At 50.3% G+C, this 25,175-nt stretch overlaps 1 long non-coding RNA gene across 1 annotated transcript; it reads left to right on the top strand.

Moving 5' to 3' along the window:
- The first annotated feature begins 17,234 nt into the window (after nucleotides 1-17,234).
- Nucleotides 17,235-18,885, top strand: LOC144164937 (uncharacterized). The gene is made up of 5 exons (XR_013321259.1): nucleotides 17,235-17,669; nucleotides 17,734-17,807; nucleotides 17,895-17,960; nucleotides 18,206-18,264; nucleotides 18,373-18,885. It is a non-coding gene; the product is annotated as an uncharacterized LOC144164937 (long non-coding RNA).
- The last annotated feature ends 6,290 nt before the right edge of the window (nucleotides 18,886-25,175 follow it).

Below are 25,175 nucleotides of genomic sequence, written 5' to 3'. Positions count from 1 at the left end.
CCGGGCCCGCCAGGGACCAGCCCAGAAGAGCAGCTTTTGGAGTGCTCGTGTGCTTCCAGTTAAGCGCCCGTGGCAGGTGCCTCGGAGAGGCGCCAGGTGTGCCTGCTAAGGAGGCCGCATTTCGATCGTCGCTGAACCTCGTCAAGCGGGCTGCGGCCTGAGGACGGGTCAGCACGCGCCCCGTGTGCGAGTGGTGGTGGCTCTTCAGCCGCCGCCGCAGCGGACCGCCCCCCTCGGCGCGTCGCAGCCGGTCAATCTGGCCAAGTGCCCGCAAGTCAGCTGTCATCTCTAGGGTTCACGCCCCCGCCTCGGCCAACGTCTTCTCGCAAGGCGAGCTCTGGGGCAGGCTGAGGCAAGCGCGGACCCCCTTGCGGTGGTCTCCCTCCAGCTGCCGCCAGGTGGGTTTCCGCCGGGTCACCAGTGGGAGCGCGTACAAAGGAGACCCACCGCCGAGGCACTGTACAGCCGGAGGGCCGTCCGCTAAGAGCAGCCGCTGTCCCGGCCACCATCTTGTGCACTGCCGTGGTGGCCAGCTGCGCCCTGGCTCGGAGCTCCTTGGCCGCCTGCCGGAAGTTCAGCCAGTGGTCCAGGGACCGCACCCTGGTCCTCCACTGGAGATCCTCGCCATCGATGGTCAGGCGCCGGGTCCGTCCACGGGCGGCGGCGTCCGGATGCACCAGCATGGCGTCTGTCTTTGTCGCCGACAGCTGTAGGAAACGCCCGCCAGCTTGGCACGGACTGCATCCATGGCCGCCTGCAGTTGCCGTACAATGGCTCGGCCCTGACCCTTGGGCCCCAGCACCCACAGGGCGATGTCGTCGGCGTACACAGAAATGTACACTTGGCGGCCCCCTCCTCTGGGCAGGCAGCCTTGCAGGGCTGCCATCACCAGGTTGAAGAGGAAGGGGCTGATGACGGAGCCCTGTGGGGTGCCCACGTCCACCGGCCGGGGGGCCGACAGGGCGTCGCCCACCTGCACCTGCGCACAGTGCGGCCCGTCAGGAACGCCTCGACGAAGCCCCGCAGCTTGCCCGCAATGCCAGCCTCCTCCATGGCCAGGGAGATGGCATGACGCTGCAGGTTGTCGAAGGCTCCCTTCACGTCCAGCAGCACCAGGGCCGCCACCTGCTTGGTGGCCCTGGCGTGTTAAAGGGCCGCCACGACGTCGACGATGGAGTCGGTGGCTGCTCGGTGCCTCCGGAAGCCCGTCAGCTGCTCGGGGATGGCCTCTTCCTCCGCAGCGATGGCCTCCATCCTCCGCAGTGCCACCCGTTCGAGCAGCTTGCAGCCGCAGGATGTGAGTACCACAGGCTGGTACGCCGTGACTGCCACAAGGCCCTTGCCTGGCTTTGGTATTGGCCGCAAGATGGCCAGTAGCCACTCAGGTGGCAGTTGGCCCGTGTCCTATATGACGTTGTAGGCGGCCAGGAGTCGGCCGAACCCCACCTCATCCAGATTGCGCATCATCTGGTAGGTGAGGCCCGACTTACGCTTGCAGCTGCGGAGGGCACTGCGGAGCTCAGTCTCTGTGATGGGGGCGTTGTTGAGGGGGTGGTGCACCTCCCCCGTCCCAGCAACAGCAGCAGCGGGCCCTGAATCCACCTGGTGTGGCGGCAGGAAGTGTGCAGCGAAGAGGTCGGCCAACTCCACAAAGCTGGCCTGCTTGCGCATGGCCATGGCAGCCAGGGGGTTGCGGTTTCTCTGGGGCTTCAGGATGGAGTTGAAGATGCCCCAGAGGCGGCGGCAGCGTGGGTCGGCCTCCGAGCTGGCGCATAGCTCGGCCCAGCGATGCCGGCTCAGGCGGTTGGCGTGAGGACGGCACGCCGCATCCACTCGCCGGTACGCCGTCCAGTCCGCCCGCTCCCCCGAGCGCTGAGCCTTCCTCTCCGCGTGGTTGCGCACCGCCCGCAGCTGCAGCAGCTTCAGGTCCGGCGTGGTGGCCCCCTCGGCTACTGTGAAGCTCTGTGTGGCTTGCCTGGCGCAGCAAACCAGACCCCGGAACCGCTCGGCTCCTTCTCCCAGGTCCCAGGTCCTGCTCGGCGAGGCAGCGCCGGAACCGGTCCCAGTGGGTGGTGCAGTGCGGCTCGCTTGGCTGTCCTGTCGGGTGGTGCGATGTGCAGTGGGTAGTGGTCGGAGCCCCACGTGCTGGGCTCCCTCCTCCAGGTAGCCTCAACCCCGGCTGACAATAGGCAATTGCGCAGCCACCGCCATCAATGGCGGTGGCTGCGCAATTGCTACGCCAGAAGGTGCTCTCACCAGTGTTCAGCGCAGACAGGTTGAGGCGCAGCATGGCGTCCCACAGATGCTCACCGTGAGCGTCCATCCGGCCATCTCCCCACGCAGTGTGGTGTGCGTTGAAGTCACCACAGAGGAGATGGCGGGCTGCGCACAGGGACACCAGCCGATCTAGGAGGCACGCGTCCCAGCGCTGACCAGGGCGCACCTACACACTGCACAGTGTAATGTCTGCACCACCCGCACTGAGCCTTAACGTAACTTCAGCTCACTCCTGCACCACTGTCGTCACCGCACTGGTATCCAGCTCTGCGTGCTGCACATCGTTCTTCACAAACAGTGAGGTGGGACGGGTCGCCACACACCACCGCCGAGGTGTGTGGCGTGGTGTCTATCACGGCTATCACGCCGTGGGGCTGTGATAGCCGATGTAGCCCGAGCCGTCCCTTCCCACTCGCGCATAGCTCTCCTGTAGAGCCACGACATGGGGCTCGTGCTGCAGCAGAAACGCACTCAACTCCGCACGACGCGGTCGCAGAGAATTGACGTTCCACTGCAGCACTGAAGGCACCAGGGGCTGTGTGCGGCGGCTCCTAGCCATGGGGGGCTCGGTGTGTGGCTGTCCCTGCGAGGGCGACTGCTTGCACCCGCTCTTCCGACCTCGCTTCGACCGCGCCGGGGCTGCCTGGTTGCTGGGCTGTCGCTTGGCTGTCTGCTGCGTCCCGGCGGCGTCGCTGCTGCTGCCTGGCTGCTGGCGCATCGTAGCGCGAGCGACAGGCGTCGGCTGGGGCCGCTCGCAGGGCCGCACGGACGTCAAAGCGAGAGGCAGGCGCCGGGGCTCGTGCTAGTTCTGCACACACACGGCGCTCCTCCTGCCAGCGCGGGCAGGAGTGGTCGAGCACGACGTGGGGGCCCCCGCAGTTGGTGCAATGAGGCTTCGCGGCCTTGCACGCTGCCTTCAGGTGGGAACCCCCGCATCGCCAGCACCTCCTCTCGCGGTGGCGTGGTCCAGCCCGCCACACCTGCCGCACTGCAGTGGTCGCGGTCGGCACATTCTCACCGGTCGTCGGAGCTTGTGCAGCGCAACCTCCGCAGGTCGCCGAAAAGCGCATGTATACTGCAGGGGGTATTACATAAGGGGTGCATGGCAGGGGGTATTACATAAGGGGTGCATATAGACCCTTTGCAAAAAGGCGGACAACACTGAGAATTCAGTGGTGGTAACACTGGTGGTGAACGCGACGACGCCATTAGAAAGGAAGCAGGTCGTAGCAACGCCGTTGCGGTTGCACGTTTTCGCCCACGGCTTCACGAGTCTGTTGCCCCACGACGCGTATGCAATTACGTTGACGGTGGACGGTAGCTACCCCATAGAAACTCTGTGCTCGCAGCCTTTTCGCTTCCTTTCTAATGGCGGCGAAGCGGGTGCACAGTGTTGCCAGAGTGGCTCCCTGCTTTTCCGCCAACGATTTGGCCATTTTGCAAAGGGTCAATACAGGGTCGTCAGACTCTGGGACCCTCGCCGGTATTCGCACTTCCCAGCAACGGTGGCGCCGCCGCGCGCCTTTTTACCTAAGCTGTTTGTAGATGATCGGCTCCTCGGGCGAAGGCAGCCGGAGCTTCGGAAATATTCGTAAAGTGTGCTTGAACAATTTTACGAGCATGGATTGAAGTGTACCATCCTCTATAGAACCTGCAGTGCCAACAAACGTTCACACAGTGCGGTTGGCTTTTGACGCCATTCGGTTGCAGGCACAATCCCTCCAGGCTCAGCATGTCATCGGTGGCCTCCCTGATGCCGCAAAACACTGTGTTACTGGCGTTATAAACTGCTGCGCCTTCGACAAAGCACTTTCGTGTCTCATCGGCAAGGAAAAAGACGGTCTGGAGAGACACTAATGGGCTCGGATCGGCTTTTTCCTCAAGACGGACGCGCTTACGCGACGTCCCGATCATTGCCCCGTCCTCCATTTTGGATACCCCGTCGCGCCACCTATATTCGCTGGAAAGTGCGAATAATAATTTGTTTGTATATTTCCGTACAAAATAAAATGTATTTGAATTTGAAAAGAACATTTGCCACATACAGGACATCAAGAAAATTTGCTACATAAGGGGCGGGTATACAAGGTATAAAAAAATTGCCACATAAGGGGTGACTATAGTGGGGATAAGAACATTGCCATAACGGCTCACTGACAGAGATGACTGGTTACATTTCAATAAAATTGACAGTTGGGCTAGTTGGTTTTGATTCACCGTAAGTAGCGCTTGAAACGACACAGAAGAGAAGACACACACGACGGCAGGAGCGCCGTAGTGTGTCTTCTCTTCTGTGTCCCGTTTCAAGCGCTACTTACGATGGACTGGTTACATTTTTAATGAAGGTAGATGGGCAGGTGATTGTGACGACGTGGTTTGGGAGGTGGTTCCAGTCCTTCGCTGCACGGGGAAAGAAGGCAGCACTTCTAGCGCGGTAACGGAAAACTTGGGGTGGCTGGTGCGGTGCGAAATGCACGTCGGGGGGGGGGGGGGGTGCGATGACGCATGGCAGACGGTGTTGAGGAGCGAATGAAACAGAGAAAGGGTGGCTATGCAGCGTCGAAGGGGGAAGGTGGCTGTATTACAGATTTAGCTTTTAAGGATGACACACTAATCTTATAATAATATAAGGAATGTATGAATCGGGCGGAGCAATTTTGAATTGACTTGAGGTCATTGATTAGGTAAGTTTGAAGCGGGATCCATATAGCTGACACGTATTCCAGTTTTGGCCTGATCAGGGATGTGTATGCGAGCAGTTTTACGTGTTGTGGTGCGCAACGCATATGACGCTTCACGAAACCCAATACCTGTTTGCAGATGGGATAACATTTGTAACATGCGCTTTCCAAGTTAGATCGGCAGCAGTGTGACAGCTAGATAATTGAAAGACTGTACTATTTCCATAGGGGTGTTAGTCAATTGGTATGGGAATAGGAGAGGGTTTTCGCGGCGAGTGAATGAGACAATTTTACATTTGTTGGGGCTAAGCTTGAGAAGCCAATTGCTGCACCATTCTTGAATGCTATTCAGATCGTGTTGTAGGGTTAGTTGATCGGAAGCATTAGCTATCGTACGGTAAATCACAATCGTCGGCGAACATGCGGATTTCGCAAGACACCGTTAGGGGCAGGTCATTTATTTGGAATCTAGATGAGAAATAACAGGGGGCCGAGGACACACCCTTGTGGTTCTCCTGACATTACTTCGAGAGGTTCAACGCCACAACACGATCTGAATAACATTCAAGAATGGTGTGACAATTGGCTAGTCGTGATGTGTGCTCGGACTGCATCCACGGCCACCACTGTAACAGTGCAAGGAGACAGGGCAAAGCGTAGGCAAAAAAATGACACTAGTCAAGTCAGCATGTAGAGAAGTTTGCATGCCGTGTTAGCACACGAATTGAGCATGTTTATTAAAGGGACACTAAAGTGAATTTGTCAAGCTCCCGTTTTTGCTTGCACTGCGTAGACTGGCTCAAATTAGCACTTTTCATCGTTTATCCGGTTGACAAATCGGTAATTATTTTACAAAGCGCGAAAGAAGAAAAACTGCCATGCGCGGTTTGCGGCGGCCGCACCAACTAAGCTGTGACGTTGGGAGGAGGGGGCACCGTGATTGGACGATGCCCAAGGTTAGCAATCAAACAAGTTTCGGTTTCGGTTTCGGTTCTGTAAAACAACATGTTTGACATCCGATGGTGTCGTTGGATGGGCATTTTCAATATCCCAGTAATCGTAGTACCGCACTTCAGCCATGTTGTCGGCTGTAAAATGCATAAGATAAGCCTCCCAGGACGGCTTGGAATCGTAGCATTGAGGCCTACGCAGTGCATGAACGCCCTCCGCGTCCCCGCAGATGCTCAAATACATGCGCTTTTCCCCCATATTTGGAGCTTTCCTCACTCATGCCTCTATCGTAAAAAGCGTGTTCGCACCAGGCCAAGGGTCTGTTGATTCTGGCCTGTGCCCGCTGCCCGCAAGCCGTCGGTGCTTATGGCAACAGCATGCCAACGAGAACTCGCTAGCGCGCCAGTGCCAGCCTGCGCGAGTTCTTTGGACTAGTTCGTGGAGCAATGAACGTTGCGGCCCAAAAAAAGATGAACTCAGTATAGAAAACATCGGCGAAAAACGAAAAAGTTTAATTACAAAAAAAAAAGCATCCACCCGCGAGGATTCGAACTTGCTACTGGCAAAACATATGTGATGATATACCTAGCGCTCCAGACCACTAGGCCACGCGCGGGAGCTGCCCGTCAATCGAAATATAAGGTATATAATGTAAAACCAGTTTACACTTTTATTTAGTTTTAGAATTTCAAGCAGCTTAGGTGACTATTTGTTGTATTGCGCTTGTGCAGTAAGCGTCCCCCGAGTTTCCACAATAGCTCACGTCTAGGAATTGCATTTCGTAGACGGAAAAGCGTTCGCAGGTGCGTAGTCGTGCTGCTGACCGCTGTGCTTGTTCGCCCAGCGCAAAAAAGTGCTTCCCGCACCCTAGGTTTACGCTGTACGGTAAAAATATCAGTTGATTTTATTTCCTTAGTACCTATATTGACTTCGCTGACTCTTCTCCCCCTTCAAGAGGCCTTATATTTTCCTACTGGCGTACCAGTCATGTGCGCTTGTGTGAAGCGACCTTGACTTGGAGCTAGATACAGTGTACAAGCTAACGAAGTAAAGAAAGGCACATTCTTCCATTCCCAACGTGTTGTGGCTTAGTTTCAACTGATCGAGTGAATTGCGACGACCCATCGGCGGCCGGCGGGCTAAACGTTGGTCCGACTGACTCGGTCGCGGAAGGTCGGCGAGCCGTGCAGTAGCGCAGCCAATTGCCAGCTCCTCTCCTGCTGACGTCACACGAAAACGCCACAGAAAATGGGCGAGAGTGCAGAGAGGAGGACAGCATTTTCAAATTGATTTTTCTACTAAATAAATTCGCGTAAACGTGCTCAGAGTTGTCGAAACAGGGCCCAGGGACTCCGGACTACAATTTGCGCTCGTAATCCCGCATTGTTTAGAAATCACTTCAGCGTCCCTTTAAGCAGAAAAACACAACGTTTGAAAAGGTTGTTGGCTCTATGTGAGACAGCCACTCCTGCTGAACCATTTACAAAACAAAAACATACATGAACTACACAAAAAAATCTAGAGACTTACTCGACTGCACTCACAAAACACACTAAACTAAAAGGTTCGTACGCGCAATTGAAGACTCGAACATAGATCGAGACAGACACAAATCAAATCAAAACATGTCGCGAGACAATTCCCCGGATGGACTTCAGAGGTACGAATGCATACCAACCTGATGTTGCGACAATATGCCATGCTAGAAAGAAAAAAATCCGCCAGGCCACAGACGCAACAAGTCCCCACAGATTCCAGGTGTGCGGTACGAAGCTGCGTGAGAAAGCAAGAAACCGCGTCAAGAACAAGGTACAAAGCAAGCTTTGTACCTTTCAATTTAGGAACCGAGATAGCGAGAATGTAGTTTTAACGTAAATAATACCGATCGCGACAGCTCTTCAGATGCAAATATTTTTCTGTAATCAAATTCTCAGGCAGCTAGTGGTCTAGTCCGTCTCGCTGGCCTCCTGCCAACCCAATAGGTGCTGCGTTTCCTTCGTTTGCATTCAGGCTAAGCAACCAGCTTGTTTGTGAAACATTGAAGACTGGCACTATTAACAGCTAGTGCCAACGGATTCCATTAGTCATGAGAAGCTGGGGTAAATTTACGATGATCGTGCAGGGCCTCGCGACAACAGTCCCTTGGCGGGATAGAATCGTAGAGGTGTTTAAAACATTCAATCGTAACACCATCTCGCATCGCTGGCGATCGGTTGGTGAACCCGCCACTGCCGCTGCTGAAAGTGACGACCGCTACAGCGAACTCTGTGCATACGCGAAACGACTGAATGCCGCCATTGCAGGCACGGCAAAGAAGAAAAAAAGAAAGAGTTGCGCCAATCCACCCTGTGAATGCGATTGGAAAGCAGAGCTGCACACGGCACCCACAACGATTACCTATGCGACGTCCCTTAAATTCAGTCACGTCGCTCTGCAAATAGTGAAACGCACTTATCCACACCCTTTATTACTTGGTAAGGTTAAATCAATGATGCTGCATGAATGGTGGTTGGTTGAGCTGTATTGGTGTAGCACAAGAGTGGAAATTGTTTTCATAAAATTAATTTTTTTTTTATAAAATTAAACCTGGTGTTAGACGATCCCACTTCTCCATCTCTGCCGTCACGGACGGAGGCGACGAGACCGGCAGCCGAGACGGTGGAGGGGGACGAGAATTAGAAGGAGGAGGAGGAGGAGGCGGAGGCGGAGGAAGTACTTCTATTCAGATTCCTGAACGGCCCAGACTGCGGCCCAGGGGAGTGATTCTGTCTTCACTGGAGCCCATTTGCAGTCCGCGCCGCCTGTGCTCTGCCCACCAACTGAAGCTGGGTAGGCAGACAGGGTCTGGACAACAGCATCTCCCATTTCTCTCCTTGGGTAGTTGACGGAAAGAGAGGAGGGTGCTCAGGACTAAAGTCGCACACCACGATTATGTGGCGGAGTGTTCCTACTTCTGAGCAATATTTACATTCAGCGTCGCAGCGATTCGGCTTTAAGTGAAGACGCTTCGGCGTCGGGTGTGGGAAGGAGCCGGATTGTATGTGCCGTAGGGTAGTTTGTTTTTCTTTGGAAAGGTCAGGGTAAGGCAAAGGTAGGGTCTGCCTCTGAAGGCGATAATGCCGGGTTATGTCCCTGAACGAGACAAGTGGGTGACTGTCCTCGTGCAGCTCTATAGCACGGGGGGTAAAAGCGCAGGCTTGTTGGTGGGCGTATTCGTTGTCGTGTGGGGAAGCGTGAGCGGGTGTCCAGATGAGCTGAATGGAACCATTTGGGGAGTGGGTTTTTAGCACATGCAGTCCACGTCGGGACACCCAACCCGACTGGCAATTCCGGTAGGCTTTTGTTTGGAATCGGTCACTACCTTCCGAACCCCAGGTTGAGTGAGAGCCAAGGCGACGGCTGCCTCTTCTGCTGCCACCATGTCTTGGGTCTTGAGTGAGGCACACGCGAGGAGGTTGGTTCTGGAGGTAGCCACGATAATGGCGTACTGCTGCCCTCGATGTTGGGATGCGTCAGTGTCATGATCTCCACAGAGGGTGGTGTTGAGCGCTTGAGCAAGTACTTGCCGGCGACCCTCGTCGTGTCAGGGGTTCGTATTTCTAAGCAAAGGGAGCATCTTTAGTTCTTGTCGCCAAGAGTGCGGGAGTACATCAAGCGGAGTGACATTCTGTGCTGCCCAGCCAATCTGGTGAAGGATGCGGTGACCCACCGCAGTTCTGCTCAGTCGAAGCTTGTGGTTAGAAAGATGCCCCTCTATCAGCTCTTCCACCATGTTGTAGGTCCCCGTGCTAAGCAGCCTCTCTGTGGACACACGCAGGGCAAGACCAATGGCCTGCTCAACCGCCTTTCTAATCATTATATAACGCCTATGTCCTCCTTGCGAGAAGAAGACAGGGAGAAGAAGAGAAGAAGACATTCAAATACTCCATCAAGGAATATTTGAATCATGTTCCTTGAGGTGTCGTTTGGCGTGAGGGCGGACGACAAGGAGCTGTGATTTTTTACGTGAACACTGGAGGCCACAGGCTTTAGCACATTGGCGTACTATAAGTGAGACGCCACGCGTTGGTGTGGGCTTCCTTTAATTTTTGCAACTCCTATCGCACGCGCAAGGCATGCACAGGCCCCCTAGACGTGCCGTGGACGGAGCGCACAGCGGCACGTGAATTCATGTGACGCTATCACGTGGCATTCAGCGAGAATGCAGGGGGTAAACCAGTAGATGTGCTTAGTGAGTCCACCACCTGTCTTTACCGTCTCCTCGTGGGCTCGTAGCTAAATCCATAAGCGTTGGTGTAAACACGCTAAAGACTTTCTGTAAGTACAGTGGCAGCGGCGTAAACTGGCAGAAATGCTTGGGTTTTTGGCATGGCTACTGGGACACTACACCGAGTGTGTTTGAGTGCATTAGCTGGCAGACGAGGCCAGCGAAGTATTTGGGAGTGCCGTTGGAAAATTATGTTGATAGTGATCCTTATTGACACAGGCAGGCTGCTGAACTGCGAGAAAAGGCCGAGAAATGGAAAGGCACTGGCCTTTCAATGTTTGCCAGGGCCTCAGTGTGTAACGTGTTTTTTATGAGAAAACTCTGGTACGTTCTTCAGGTACTTCACTGTTCGCGTAAGAACGTACAGGCTCTGCATCGTGTGTTTGCAGCGTTTATATGGGGCTCCACGTGGGAACAAACGAGCCGGACGAACTTGTTTCGGCGGGTGCGCGTCGGGGGTCTTTCTCTCTCACATTTGTTTTTGCGACAAGTTGTCAATCGGTTTTTGTTTCTGCGTGACGTGAATGATCCTTTCTTGCGCACTGTGTGTCAGATGAGGCTAGTTAGGGCGCTACCTGATTTTGTTGTTTCTTCTGCGTTTTTTTACTTTTGGTGCACCCAGAGGATATTTTCGGGAGGTGTTGTGCCAGAGCGCCTGGCCCAAAGGCGTTGCACGAGGCGACGCGCCGACAGCGAGGCTGAGTCACGCCTCTCCCTTTCATCGCTGCGGCGCGGCCGACTCCTGCATCTCGAAACGCTGCGGCGCGGCCGAATCCCTCAGCGGAGAACGACCCAAACAAGGGCATGTGGCTACGCCCGGAGGCGAGGTCACGGAGACGGCGGCGGCATCTCTCTCCCTTTCCCCATTGGCGGCGCAGCTGACTCACCGCTTCGCTACCATTCGTCGGAATTCAAACTTCAGGCAGCGAGAGCCCTGATTGGAGCTTTTCGAACTTCTTAGGGCCACAACGAACTTCCCGGGCTATAAAAGAAGCCCGGAGGCTCTCATCGTCGGCATTCCTCGGCGGCTTCTCTCCGGCACCAGTCTCTTCGGAAGCACCGAGTGAAAGGGGTGCTGTCGCCTTTGTGCGAGTTATGTAACGATTGCTTACCCTGTACATACTGTATATAAATGTTACTTCAAGTTTTCGTCGGCTCGAGAACTTCTTCGCTCGGCTCTGCGCCGCGTCGATAGCGGACGGAGCAAGGCAACATCGCTACACCGGTGACTGCGCTCGGGTGGCCAGTCGCAACAGCGGAGACAGCGTCGGGATGGCTGATTCCCACCCTCGGTGACGAGCGGAAGGCGAGTCACAACCTTGGCGACCGCCCTGGGATAGTCATTCCCAACAGTGGTGGCAGCGGTGGGATCGTCATTTCCCAACAGAAGTGGTACTGGCAACAAAGTTTTCACGGGCCCGCTTCACGCTTGAATACTTATCAAACGTGACGCGCAAAAGACTGTACCATGACCTTGCGGATATTGTTTTGCCTGAGCCGATGTACAGATCCATGTACCGTGCAGGGCCTGGGCAGGACGTACTTAAACGAGTAAAGGGAATGGCAGTGCCACCATGGGTTAAAACGTTCTTTTTTAAACTTCACGTGGGCGTCCTTCCAGTAAAAACCTGGCAAAAAGAGAAAGGTCTATACATTCCATGGGGTGTTGACTGTTACCCATGCAAAAAACCCGAGACGGTTGAACATGTTTTCTTGGAGTGTTGGGATGGGGTCTTCTTTTGGGATGTGCTTCAGCGCACATTAAAGAAGGACTTCCACCTGGATGCCTACGGGATCAGGTTTCAAAGCGAGGATGGGGTACCATATGATCTCGTCATGGTTCTGGCCCTGCACGGCATTTGGAAATCGCGCATGGCCATCCGCCATCGCGACATCGATGCCAAACGGTCCGAAGAGTACTTTTCTGAGTCTGCTCGGCTGATTATTGAAGTGTGGAGGGCTCAGCCCGAGCCTCCGGAATGGTTGCCCGTGTTTGAAACATTAACAAACATGAAACAATTTTAGCCATTACTCTGTTAGTCAAGTGCTGGCTAGCGTTTTTAAGAGTGTAGTGTTTTGTTTGTGTGTGTCAAAGTATGGCAATAAAGAAAAAAAAGGGCGCTCGGAGCTAAATCGGTAAGACAACGGGTTCTTGCTATGTTGCGCTATTGGTTCCGGGTTCGATTCCTGCCGGCGCCAGTAAATTCTTTTATTTGTTCGCGGGAGTTTTCTGTTGACACCAACGGTCGCGAAAGAACCCTTCAGGGGTAGAGGTATAAAGCTTTGCTTTAAAAACCGCACGCATGAGAGCATAGAGTTAATACTACTGACTACCAGATCACCATTTAGCAGCAGTCTGGTAGCGAGAGTGACAACCCATGATGTCACGTTGTTTTATTTGTGTTCTCTTTGGAATGTCGCAGCGGTGAAGCTCTCGTAAGAAATGCTCCTTCGCAGCGCGTACTTTATCTCGCATCTCACTGATAAGGATTCCAAGCTGGCTTTTGTCGCTGCGCTTGCGTCGCCTTTTAATCTTTCTTTTTAGATGAATTATTTCTCTTGTCACCCAAGGGTTATCGCGGTTAACAGCGGCTCCCACCGCAGCCGAAAGCCTCGCAGCACGCATGTTAACGCAAGCCGCAGTTTCGCAAAAAGCTACTAATACATTGCTTTTAGAAACGTTACGCAATTTAAAAAGGAAACACAAGCATATTCAAAACTGGAAAATTGTGCAATATATTTCAATTAAACAAGTGTGTTTGCTACAATACGAAAACGAGCGGCGCCGGCATCGGCATTATCTTTTAATTTAGGTAGTATTACACGCTATTTTTCGTCTTAAAGGAGTACTGACACCAAATTTTGACGCCTAAAAAATGATATCATTGGCTTCAGTAGTTTGTACAGATGCCTCACAGAAATTTTTGCAGCGATCCGAGGCCGGAATCACATCTAAAATCGATTTTGATTGCCCAGGCCGCGAGCTTTCACAAATCGGCAGCACTAGCGAAATCGCTTTCGGCGTGACGAAACATCGGCCTGCGTGTCTGGCCGGTTCAGGGTGACGTCTTATAGTCGTTTTCGGAACCGGAAACGATATCCTGCTCTGCTGTTGTCGGTGGTATTCGTTTGGGCAGGAGACGTGGGCGTAGCTGTGTGAGCAATGCTTGTAAACGTTGCGTGTTCGACGTCTTTGCTCTTCAGTTCGGGGCCGGCGCATGGTATTCCCTTGCACTGGTGCCGAAAACTGCGCGATGTCGACGGGCACCGCGGCGACGCGGCGGTGCGCGTCGCCCAGCTCGCCCTGGTTGTGGTATGGCAAGCTCGCGGTATGCGAAGTACTGCTCGTGGAAGCCTGTCCGAGCAAATCGACGACGACGCCAAGATGCATTATTTTCCACGCGACGACATGCAGCGCTAAACTTGGACTGAGTTCGTGCGCCACGGCGGCCGCTAGAACTGTCGCCCAAGCCAGCGGGCTCGGGGTTGCACGGGTCACCTTGGGTGTTGGGAACTTTAGGCTTGGTATCGTTGGTATCGCGTGGCGACTATTTGATCGCTGGTATCTGTACAACTGCGAATGACAATCCCTTACACAACTTTTCCCCACACTATCATCCTCTTTTTCGCATATGGAGCTTTATTTTGGCAATAATCTCCGTTTCGGCGATCGGTGACCAAGACATCTGCCGCGGCCTGTTTTGATTCTAACGCGCAGGTGGCGCCATCTTTCGGCCGCTCGCCGCACCGCTGTGCCGGCAGTGCTGGGTCGGAGCGCCGAACCTCCGCTTCCGGTCAGCGTAGGCTTACCATCGCGGCAAATATCTGAACGCCACTTTTAAATTCAGCGCTGATAACAACCCCTAGCACAATTTTTCAACACACTAACATCTAGTTTCTCGCATGTAGAGCTTCTTTTTCGTGATCAGATTGATTAGAAGAGTGGCGACAAGCTGTTGCTATCACGGTCTGCGCCGGTTCGAGCCGCAGTGATATTAAAAGCGCGAGCGGTTCTCGCACGTGCCGGCACCTTACTGCGCAGTCCACAACGCGTTGTTTTTGGCGGTCCCATCTCCCCGCGAGGGGGACTCCAGTAAATGCGTCGCATAGGGGGTGGGTGTATTGCGTTAACGTTTAGTGTTTGGGGAGTTGGTGGTAGTGAATGCGTTGTATCAGCAGCTTCTTGACGTAGTTTGAATGAGTCAAGGATATAAAGCGCGTTCGTAGCCTCCCATTCTGTGTCGGCTTTGTGGCGCAGTGGGTAGAGCACCATGTACATTGCGTTCCGCCCGCAGGGTCGAGGGATCGAAACCAGGCGCCGGATAGTATTTTTTTTATATAGTGTAGGGGGAGGGGTGCGGACAACGACGGTGCGGACTACGACAGACGTCAACGCGGGTGACATCGTGAGTTACTGAAATGCTCTGCATTTAAAAACGGACAACGGCGAAGACATCGCCAGCCTAATCGCCTGGCCAAATAAAGTTGTTCTGTCTGTCGGGTGGCAGCGACGACATGTCGACTGCGCGGGCGAGGGCGGACCATGTGCAATCGTAGCAGACGATGCGGCGAACGCATGGAGGAAAGAAAAACGTCCCTGACGTCACGGGTGAGACCGTGACGTAAGGCTGGCCCGCTTGCAGGCTGGCCTTCGAACGGCCATTTTCCCGCGCGGCGACCAAATTTGAAATTGGTCGCAATAAACGTGCTATAATTAATTCTGTGTTGGCGGCTGACGGCTTTCGGATCGATTTTCGTAATTACTGGGCCAATAGGTATTCTTTACAGCATAAAAACTGAAAGCGAGAAATTTCGTGTCAGTACTAGGCATTATTGAACGTATTCAACCAGTGAGAACCTTGTACGCTTGATTAGCCTGAGATGATAAGCTTTGTTTGATGCTTGCAGAGCGGATAAACGAACACAGTGCCACTCCGTCTTGGTCGGTAAGAAAACCAAAACATAAGCGGCGATGCGTTTGGGCATACGAAACATGTTCGCTCAGGCGTCGAGCACACCGTAATGCGTAGATAAAAATCAAACAAGAAACGAACGCATCAAGTCACGCAGTAAATCCTCTGACGATGAAATGGAAGATCGCAGGTTCGGAAAGTTGGGCTGGGAATCTCGCACGGTTTCTCAGCACTTCACAATACAACGGCTTATGAAGCACACGGCGCACTTTCATCACAGTCACCACCACCCACCCAACCCAGCGACGTGATGTGGTAGCACAGCTCAGCGAAAATTTACGGCGCAGCAGCGACAGTGTAGCACAGCTTGTTAATCGCAAACAGTGCGTAAATATTTCTAGTCGCGCCATACAGTGCGCGACATTTGTCTTCGCTCAGCGGATCGGCTGGGCTAGAGCGTGACTTCATAATGGATGCGGGCGTGGATTCGGAAATTTTTCGGCGCCTAACGTAATCATCTCAAAAGCGCACATGTTCCCGTTTACAGTTTAGAAGTTTTACAGGTAGATCGTAAAAATTATTTGGAGCAGCTCTGTTGCTTCCACTGCCATTGCAAATCGTGCAGCGGATGTCGACGTCAGAGATGTCAGCGGCCCCGAAGGCCACGCCCCCGTTAGAAAGTAGACGAAACGTAATAGCGCGGCCCGGCTCGGCTGCCGCGGAAAAAATGACGTCAGCAGCGTCCTCGACATCACCAACCTCCTTTCTCCCCTCGCCACTCGTTGCCATGACGATAAGTGCAACGTTTTTCAGACGCCACGTACCACGAGGGGAGGATTTGGCGCTGTTGGTGCGAATTACGCGGGACCACGGTGGATGCTACAGAGGCCGCCCCGTGATGTAATCGTGAATAATACATATAAAAATTACCTAGAAAGCAAAAGCAATCGTTCGGCGCACGCACAACGATACGACATTCCAAGAAGCACTACGTGTTACAGTGCCTTGTATATAAGCCGAAGACGTGTTAAATTATAAAAATAACTAATCAAGAACACCGCAATTCAATGAAAACAAAAATATTGTACTACGACAACGGAGCAAGAATATACAGGAGGCGAAACGGCCCATTGCGGCAAGCGCGGGCGCGCGACCAGATAATGTCACATTGAAAACCAAGGCGGACTGCAAAGTTTTTTTGTTTTTTTTTTAGGGTAAGTTGCGCACTGAGACGGACACGGGAAAAAGACGTCTACGTCTTTTTCCCGTGTCCGTCTCAGTGTTCTTAACAAGCGCAACTTACCCTCAAAAGATGGTACACCATCAAGCTGCTACACCATGCTACACCATCAAGATGCCCGACATCAAGCTTTACTGGACTGCAAAGCTTCGTAGCTGCGACGACAAAGGAGAGGGTAGCGGCACCTGATGGACGAAGTGATAGCGGCCTCGCCTATTCCGGAGCTAAGCAGTGATAGCATCCAAGAATATAAGAAAGAAGGATAATAGGAACGAGCACGGACGATGCGCAGCGCATGAGATATTCGAGCGAGCAAGTTTATGAACTTCATCAATCATGTTCTTTTGCTATTTAAACCAGGAGTGTCAAACGTAGGAGCGATAGCTTTTAATGGGAAATAGATATCTACGCTTCATCGAGAAACTGGAATGCATAGGTACATAAAAAATAATAAATGTTAAACTTAACAAAGGACACCAACGGACAGGACTGAAGGCACAAGTTCATGTGGACGCAAAAATTTCCCTAGATTTTGACAAATTTCCCTTTTTCCCCTAAAGACAACCCAAATCACCTAGATCTAGGAAAATTTCCCTAGAGTTGGCAGCCCTGTTCACTAGAGTTCCTCTATATAGCTCCCGCAGGGAGCTAAGAGTTGCGCGACCCTTTTCTACGCGCCACCGTGATGATGTCACTCCGGTTATCCATGCCGCGCAGAGAAGCCCCCACTACGGCTGCGCCGCAGCCGCTGACGCGGGCGGCACCACGCCCCGCCCAGGAACAGCAGCAGCACCAGCGTGAACGACATCGCAAGAATCCAGCGTAGCCGCCGTAAGCTCTATGGCCGTAAGGCTAGTAGCGTATAAGGGGAGGAACGGCTGGAAACGCTGATTGGTTAACAGAAATCAACGCTCAAGAAGGCGATCCGTCTCCCTAGGCGACCCAGGGTGCCTAGGGAACCAAAAAAGGTCCCCAGAAAGGTCCCTGGCCGTGCGGCGGCGCCACCGCGCTGCGACCACTGCGACCGACCGGGCCGGTCCATTCATTCAGTCGGCTTCGGTGCATGCGGCGGTTGTGTGCTCGACGTGCTGCTCGCCGGTGCCCCTTTTTTTGCGCGAAAATTGCTTTCGCCCCGTCGGAACGAAATCGTGGTTCTGCAGGAAACGCACAACAATCTCAAGGTAAGCAGTACATATTCTCGGCAAAAGGGTTTTGCCCCCTTTCTTTTTTTTTCAGTTGCAGCAGGTGCACGACGTGCTGCTCGCCAGTGCCCCTTTTTTGGCGCGAAAGCCCGTCGGAACGAAATTATGGTTCTGCAGGAAACGCACAACAATCTCAAGGTAAGCAGTACATATTCCCGGCGAAAGGGTTTTGCTTTCATGTGTTTTGCCCTTTTTTTTTCAGCTGCAGTAAAACGTGCCACCCCATGGCACGCCGTGATGGTTTTCGCGCGCTGAGCCTGAGCCGCAAGGACGGAGGTAAAGTAAAGCCTGCGCAGCAGCGATCTGCTAAAAAATTGACGTTGCGCGTGAAGCTGGTGGCCGTTATCTTTTGTTCTTTTCAAGGTGCAGCACGTGGCGTTCCATCGGCGGCCGCAGGGGACCGCAAGAATCTAAAAACCAAGGACGGAGGTAAAGTAAAGCCTGCGCAGCAACGATCTGCTTAAAAATGGACGTTGTGCGTGGACCTGGTGGCGGTGCTCTTGTTCTTTGCAAGGTGTAGCACGTGGCGTTCCATCGGCGGCCGCAGGGGACCGCAAGGATCTAAAAACCAAGGACGGAGGTAAAGTAAAGCCTGCGCAGCAACGATCTGCTTAAAAATGGACGTTGTGCGTGGACCTGGTGGCGGTGATCTTTTGTTCTTTGTTCTTTTCAAGGTGTAGCACGTGGCGTTCCATCGGCGGCCTCAGGGGACCGCAAGAATCTAAAAACCAAGGTAAGGCACGCTAGCTGTCCGTGCTGCTGCAAACTGACCATGGCATTGTGAACGAAGCTTTTTTTTTTTTTTGTGGAGCTGGTGGCGCTGATAATTCTTCTTTTCAAGGTATCGCACGTGGCGTTCCCTGAGCAGCCCCAGCAAAGGACCGCAAAAATCCGAAAACCAAGTTAAGCCACACAGCAGCCCGCGCTGCTGGAAACTGTCCTGTGTGTACACAATATTGTTTTTGTTTTATTGCTTTCTTTCCCTTTCAAGGTGCCACCTGGAGTACGGCTATCACCCCAGCAACTGGTATTACGCGCAACAAAATTCTGGAAAGCAGGCTGAAAACCGGCGATTTAGGCAAAGTGGCACTTTTGTTTGGCGTGACCACAGAAAAATTTGCCGTGTCGTCGTCCAGTGTGGCAAATTTTGGACCTGAAGAAAATCTGCAACAATTTCCACCTAGGTAGCAGGCAGCTAAAAGCCGGTGATTTACATAAAGTGGCACCTCCTTTTGACGCGTTCACAGAACAAAAATCTGCTTTGTTTTTGTCCGAGTAAAAATAATTGCGCATCACGAGAATTCGCATAATAAGAGTCGGAATGAATTTTTATGTTTGCTTGTTTGGTGTACTTGAGAACAATAAATCTGTCAAGTGCTTATCTGTGGTCTTTCCTTCGTGGTATGACGACCCCCACTGGGCGTTTATATGTTCCACATATAATTATGACCGTCAAAAGAGGCAGTTCACTCCCGCAAGAACTTAAGAGCTGCTCCAATGCTTTTTTTTGCCTCATTTAATCTTATCAATAAACGAGCTATTGCGCTTCCATTTCTATCCCATGGCCCCCGGCCAGCTCTATATGGAATAAACATGTCAAGGAAAAATAATACCAGCTGCACTTTATTCTGGCACAAAAGGATGGCGGCAGGCATGCTGCTATCGTGTGAACTTCGTGCTAGCATTATAGCAGAGCTATCAAACGAAACCAGATGCCCCACTGCAATAATGCAATCACTTGTTGGTGGCTTGCAACCTCACCTAGTCCCTGTGGTGTCCCGAACAGAGCACAAAAACGTAGCTGGAAAGCCCCCCCCCCCTTTTATTTAAATTCTTTGCTTGTTTAATAAGAGGTTTTTGTTAAACATGTCGAACCTAAAACATCATCTTGGTGCACAACCTAGCGGTACTTCAGTCGCAACACGTACCTGATCGTGCAAAGCACATGCCACACAAGCTCATAGCATGTGGTTGTTGCATTGACGACTTAAACACAAATCCTTGGAGTTAATTTAGCCATCTGTGATGAGTGCAGAATTGGCAATGTTTCATAGCACTGTTTGACATTGAATTTGCAAGTTTCGTGTTATAACGAGTCTTTTTGGGAAGCTTGCCATTAAATGACCTGCCATCAGATACAAAAATGCATGACTGAGTATGCTAATAACTGCAGAGGAGCATTTCTATCCAAAATGCTTGCATCTGCCCCTATAACCTCACACCTTTTTTTGCTGTCATTAGTTTTTAACACTGAGTAGTCGACACCCTCCTTCATGTGTTGTGTTTTCATTCCTGCTGGCACATTGCTAGGCACCGTGCCCCAACAAGGGCAGATTAATGTTGTCTTGCACACTCCGAAAAGGCCAACCTGGCACATTTACTGGCTCCACTGTCCAAATGCGATAAGAAGTGAATCAATGGAAATTTACCCGCCACAGTGGCTAAGGCGTTGCGCAGCTGAGCACGAGGTCGTGGGTTCGATTCCCGGCCGCCGCGGCCGCTTTTCTGATGGAGGCAAAAAGCAAAAATGCCCGTGTGCACGAGATTTCGGCGCACGTTCAAAATCCCCAGGTGGTCAAAATTAATCCGGAGCCCTTCACTACGGCATGCCTCATCGCCTGAGTTGCGTCGGCGCATTAAACCCTTCAATCAATCAAATCAATGGAAATTTTTTTCTGGTATCACAAATTGGCTTTCTTGAACATTCACGGTTGAGCACTGCCTGCTGTTGGATGGTACTTTTAACAAAGATAATGTTGATGCATACTGAAACACAATGCTCAAGTTCTGCTGTAATTATTGAACAAGTAAAAGGAGTTTTGGGTGATACAGAACGCCCAGGCTGACATATCTTGTCACTGACAGTACAGTAGGCTCTCAATAACTTGAAGTCACTTAATTGGAAGTAATGTGCTGGTTCCGGCAATTTTACATGCAATTCAACGGAAGAAATTGCTTGATAATTTGAAGCTAGAACCCATTATATCAGTTTATTGGAAGTTATATTGAATAGAAACATCAAGGTGACTGTCATTTCTCGATAAAAAACCATTCTGAAGTGTCGAAACAGTGCCCTAATTGTTCTCTACTGATGTCGGTGCCATCACAACTAAGGTAGTGCACTGTTGATAAAGCAGCAGGCTAGTTCAGACTCACGCCAATGTTCACATCTCTTTTGAGGCACTCAACCTTCTTTGTTTCTCACAGCACTGTGTGAGCAGTTAGGTGAACATTTGAGCCTTTGATTTTAGCGATAAGTCTGCACTGTCACGACAACCCATGACATATAAGCTCGACTTCACGACAAAAGTCAAGATTCCGAACGAAATGGAAAAGAGAACTAGTTGCGGACTAATGACAATGCTGTTCAGGTGCATTTTGTTTAATTGAATTGTGGTCCCTGTCGACTTCGTATTATTGGGAGTCAACTGTGCCTTCAAGCGTGAAAGCAGTACTGAAGCTGGATGTTTGCTTCCAGGTGTGCTCAGACAATAAAACATACAACATATGCATTGTAAAACACCTATATACGCTCTTTGACTAGAGCTTCTTGAGTTGAATTATCAAATCAAAACTTTATTTTATAGGAGTGAAAGTGAGGGAACAGGAATTACGAGAAGGCACACTGACTTCTAATTTTTGTTCATGTCACAAGTATGTGATGCTTTCTTCCTCAAGTTATTGAACATGCATTTTATGTGCATTTCTTTTCTTTCTGAATCTTGAACTGTGAGAAGACTTTGTCCATGACTGCTGTCTACGAGAAGGGTCACGCACCCCTAAGCCATCAATGAATGGCTTTCTTGCTTGGCTCCCTTTCACCGTATAGGGATGAACAAGTACAGAAGTGAAAGGAAATCCAGTTTTGGCCACGTAGACAGGAATCTTCCCATCTTTTTTTCACATCCTTTCAAGTCAATACAGCTGATTCTGGAACTTCCCCCGTGGAATCGTTTGCCGGTTAAAAAAACAACGCCTTCTCACACAGCTATCGACAACTGAAACAGTCGAAGAGGCTGAAATGCCTAGTCTCAATGCAGCATGCACAACTTTAGGCTGTCTTTTTCTTTTCTCTTGTGATGCTGAAGCATTTCTGGGTATCGTACTTCTCAAAAGGTTAAATTTATGCCTCTGCATCCGCATGTATCTCTTGGTACCAAATCAGAAGGGAGATCATCCTATTCTTTACATGAGTATTGCACTCCACACCGAATGATCTCTGTGCCTCATAAGAGAAGGGTCATGATATCTCTGCTCATTCTGTTCTTCACACTACCGATGAGCAACATCAAGAGAATTCCACTCTTCACATAAGTGAGTAACAAGACGAAGCACCATTGTATACCACAAAAAGCAAGATCCTGCTCCTCAATTCTTTCCTTGATCATACTAGCAAGGAGTTGGGTAAAATGCAAAGTCCATCATGAGGAGCAGTTCAACTCTTCAATGGTCAGCCTCGAATAACAAACACAAGGCAAGGAAATGAAGGGATGATATGCACCATGCAACACCGTGCACGGCTCTGTTTTTTCTCCTTTTGTCTGAGTCTTCAGGCTGACTGTCGTAGAATTCAACATGCAACAACTGACTCAGATTCTTCCTATTTGATGCTGAAAAGGGAATCCCACTCATCACATGATAAATCATTGTTAAACACCACTGTTCATCAAATGAGAGTAGCATCATGATCCTGCTCTTCAATTATGATCCCCAAGTTAATGAGTAGTAGTATGACATACGAACCTCAGACCAACTAAAGATGTTTCTTAACTTCCTGCTTTTTTTATCCTTTGTATATTACAATTTCTTATCTTTACTACCTAGTTCATCATACAATTGTTATGGCCCAAGACATGGTCCTTCACGAGTGGTTGCAGCTGTGGAACCATGCATCATTCACAACAAAAAAAAACTCTGACAAAAGTGGACCAAGTTTAACAGAACAATCAAGGTGCGCAAATGCTGTTTAATTGCCTATTGTGTAAGTGCTGCAACGGTACCTTCTTTTCGAACTCAAACTGGCTGGAACTTTGTAATATCAGTGTTTGGAATTACTTCTAATGAATATGGGAATTAAAAAAATGTAAATATGCTAACAATGCTGGTAAAAAATTAGGCTGCTTTGTCTGAGCATGACAATTCCTAAAGCTAATATTTGTAAAATTAAGGGGCCAGATGTTATCCCCCAGAAAAATCTATCTGCTGGGACCATTTAAAACAAAACTAGTTCCAATTTCGACCCACGTCGTTCAGATGCTTGTTTGACCTGGTGCCTGGACTCCCAGACGGAGCCATTTTTAGATAAAAGGAGAGCCGGTGACTCCTAAATAGTTTGGACATCGAATGAACCGAGAACAGGGACAGTTGATAGCATACAACCACCACCGCTCCCACCGATTTCGAGAAAGTCGGCTTCGCTTCGTGCACTAATGCATCGATCGGAAGCTATCTCTCGCTCATGGCTCGCGACGCGTATAATGTATTAATAATGACACTGTAACTAACCAACCTAGCCTTCCCCCGTCCTCCCTCGTCTTAGCAGTGTGCAATGCAAGCTTTTTACAAATTTAAAAAGCGTCAGGACAGGATGATCGAGTTTGCTTTGTTCAGTTTAAACTTCCTTGACTCATTTTGAAGCCCGTGACCTTCACTGGTCGCCGTGCATCGTAATTTCGAGAGGTATAAACAGTATACAGAATACCGCCTTCATTCCTAGCTATTAGGTGAAGAAATAAACTATCGCCTCATATATTCTGTCTGGTACTGGGGGCGCTGAGTAAACACACGTGTTTTAAGCCTAACGCGAAAAATGAATAATAACATTTCCGTTTCTGCATACACCCCATCCCAAAGGAGCATCAAGCGTGCTCTGCACATCGCTTTCCAAGTTATGAGGTTCCTATGACCTGACACGACACTTTTCATCAGCATTTCCGACTTTTCGTTAACAAGCACGGAGCGCGCACGTGTTTGCTTTGTATTTTATTCGATTGCCTCAGCAAAATAAGCCGCAGTTCTGCATAATTCTTCTATTTTGGGGGCGAAAGATGAGCCGTACTACCGACCGCTATTAAAACGTCATAAAACGGCCAGATGGCAAAACATCAGCATTTCAAAACATACCTCAGTTACCAACGTACATGCATGGTTGCGTATATATTCCTTAAAGTCGTGATACGAGAGATCGTCCCATGATGCACATCGTGGGGCTCAAGTGCACCAAATACAATTGCAGCAAAAAGACAGCTCCAAAATCTTCTACTCAGATAAAAAGAAAGGGCAAATGCTAAACGGTAACAGCTTAAAGATGCATAGCCTGCACTTGGCGTGATGTTTAAACATGAGTGGATTAATTAGGAAGTTTCAACTTAAAAAGTGTGCAATATATGCTTATCGGAAGCTATTTTATAAGCGAATTCAGTTTAAGGCACAATCTGTGTGCTTTGTGGATGTGTAATTGATTGTTACCTCATCCTGTTTATCCCACTGATGTCAGCAAAATGTGATTCTCTATACACACGAAAAACTATGCAAACAATTTATAGCAAGGCGGAATAAATCCTTGTAAGGTAAGTTTGATTAAAAGCACCACGATGCAATTTGCTAATTTAGACAAGGGCAGCTACGTGCAAATGCTGCTGCTCTATGGAGGGAACCGCCATATCCTGGGTCTCTCACCACAGCAAATCGATCACTGTCACCTATAGATACTTTGGATGTGAGTAAAAAAAGTGTGGATGGGGGAGGCAAACCGAGAGGCACCAAACTCCCGGTGTTACCAAAAATAAGACATGTAATAACATAAATTGCTTCCCTCTTCACAGGGAACTGATACAGGTGCTCTGTGCCACGAAAGCTACCAGATTACATTTAAACAATGCTACAGTTATCGCAATATTTTGCATTTATTTAGAGGTTTACTTATTTAGACACCATTTATTTGAGGTACGTAATACATGAATACATGTTCACGAATGATGACATGCGCTATCAGGTAACACGTATGAAAATGTGACCGCAGTCTTGGGATCAAACTAAGGGAGTTTTATGCGATGAAGCCAGGTACAGGCTATAAGGCATGCCACAGTAAAGTGCTAGAGATATCGCAGTATTGGATGACAACTGTACTGTTGACCATGATGCATTGATTATGTTTTTGCTAAAATAGGTTCGCACTTTTTTGCTGAGTTACTTTCAGTTTCTTTCAGTTAGTCCATTAACTGATCAATCAACCGAACATAAACTCAGAGGTTGACTGCTTTGAACATATAAGTAAACTGTAGAGATTGATTTTAAGTGTGTTACTTCACACAGTATTTTTTATCAGTGCACTACGTTCCTTTTGCACAGATGTAAAATATACATTGAGATCATGACCTATGAAGCCAGTCATGGTGAATGTGCTATGAAACTGCAGTCATAAAATATGCCTTATATTTTATTTGCATACATTTTCCAGTACGGCTACTCACAGCATCTGTACATGTTCCGAGTACGCATTTGCTTGATATAGAAGGCATAATTTATAATTTGCCTTGTAAAGTCCCAAAGAAAATGGTACGCTGCAGAGTTTCCTTTAAAAATTCTTACAATCTGTTAGGAAGGCCATAACCACCATCATGGGAATATTCTCAATGACAGTAA

The sequence above is a fragment of the Haemaphysalis longicornis genome, unplaced genomic scaffold, assembly GCF_048455015.1.
Source record: "Haemaphysalis longicornis isolate Haplotype H1 unplaced genomic scaffold, Haemaphysalis longicornis Haplotype H1 scaffold_1, whole genome shotgun sequence".
Taxonomy (NCBI): domain Eukaryota; kingdom Metazoa; phylum Arthropoda; class Arachnida; order Ixodida; family Ixodidae; genus Haemaphysalis; species Haemaphysalis longicornis.
Note: the sequence above shows the minus strand (reverse complement) of the source record. Positions and strands in the feature narration are given on the sequence as shown.